The following is a 1,862-nucleotide window of genomic DNA, read 5'->3' on the forward strand; positions in this document are numbered from 1 at the left end:
GAATAGTGCCGCAATAAACACACATGTGCATGTGTCTTTATAGCAGCATGATTTGTAATCCTTTGGGTATATACCCAGTAATGGGATGGCTGGGTCATACGGTACTTCTAGTTCTAGATCCTTGAGGAATCGCCATACTGTTTTCCATAATGGTTGAACTAGTTTACAATCCCACCAACAGTGTAAAAGAAGTGTTCCTATTTCTCCACATCCACTCCAGCACCTCTTGTTTCCTGACTTTTTAATGATTGCCATTCTAACTGGTGTGAGATGGTACCTCATTGTGGTTTTGATTTGCATTTCTCTGATGGCGAGTGATGATGAGCATTTTTTCATGTGTCTGTTGGCTGTATGAATGTCTTCTTTTGAGAAATGTCTGTTCATATCCTTTGCCCACTTTTTGATGGGGTTGCTTGTTTTTTTCTCGTAAATTTGTTTGAGTTCTTTGTAGGTTCTGGATATTAGCCCTTTGTGAGATGAGTAGATTGCAAAAATTTTCTCCCATTCTGTAGGTTGCCTGTTCACTCTGATGGTAGTTTCTTTTGCTGTGCAGAAGCTCTTTAGTTTAATTAGATCCCGTTTGTCAACTTTGGCTTCTGTTGCCATTGCTTTTGGTGTTTTAGACATGAAGTCCTTGCCCATGCCTATGTCCTGAATGGTATTACCTAGGTTTTCTTCTAGGCTTTCTATGGTATTAGGTCTAACATTTAAGTCTCTAATCCATCTTGAATTAATTTTCATATAAGGAGTAAGGAAAGGATTCAGTTACAGCTTTCTACTTATGGCTAGCCAATTTTCCCAGCACCATTTATTAAATAGGGAATCCGTTCCCCATTTCTTGTTTTTGTCAGGTTTGTCAAAGATCAGATGGCTGTAGATGTGTGGTATTATTTCTGAGGACTCTGTTCTGTTCCATTGGTCTATAGCTCTGTTTTGGTACCAGTACCATGCTGTTTTGGTTACTGTAGCCTTGTAGTATAGTTTGAAGTCAGGTATCATGATGCCTCCAGCTTTGTTCTTTTGACTTAGGATTGTCTTGGCAATGTGGGCTCTTTTTTGGTTCCATACGAACTTTAAAGCCGTTTTTTCCAATTCTGTGAAGAAACTCATTGGTAGCTTGATGGGGATGGCATTGAATCTATAAATTACCTTGGGCAGTACGGCCATTTTCACGATATTGATTCTTCCTATCCATGAGCATGGTATGCTCTTCCATTTGTTTGTGTCCTCTTTTATTTCACTGAGCAGTGGTTTGTAGTTCTCCTTGAAGAGGTCCTTTACATCCCTTGTAAGTTGGATTCCTAGGTATTTTATTCTCTTTGAAGCAATTGTGAATGGAAGTTCATTCCTGATTTGGCTCTCTGTTTGTCTGTTACTTGTGTATAAGAATGCTTGTGATTTTTGCACATTAATTTTGTATCCTGAGACTTTGCTGAAGTTTCTTATCAGCTTAAGGAGATTTTGGGCTGAGACAATGGGGTTTTCTAAATATACAATCATGTCATCTGCAAACAGGGACAATTTGACTTCTTCTTTTCCTAACTGAATACCCTTGATTTCTTTCTCTTGCCTGATAGCCCTAGCCAGAACTTCCAACACTATGTTGAATAGGAGTGGTGAGAGAGGGCATCCCTGTCTTGTGCCAGTTTTCAAAGGGAATTTTTCCAGTTTTTGCCCATTCAGTATGATATTGGCCATGGGTTTGTCATAAATAGCTCTTATTATTTTGAGATATGTTCCATCAACACCGAATTTATTGAGTGTTTTTAGCATGAAGGGCTGTTGAATTTTGTCAAAGGCCTTTTCTGCATCTATTGAGATAATCATGTGGTTCTTGTCTTTGGTTCTGTTTATATGCTGGA

This window comes from Rhinopithecus roxellana, chromosome 15 (assembly GCF_007565055.1).
Source record: "Rhinopithecus roxellana isolate Shanxi Qingling chromosome 15, ASM756505v1, whole genome shotgun sequence".
In the NCBI taxonomy this organism is placed as follows: Eukaryota; Metazoa; Chordata; class Mammalia; order Primates; family Cercopithecidae; genus Rhinopithecus; species Rhinopithecus roxellana.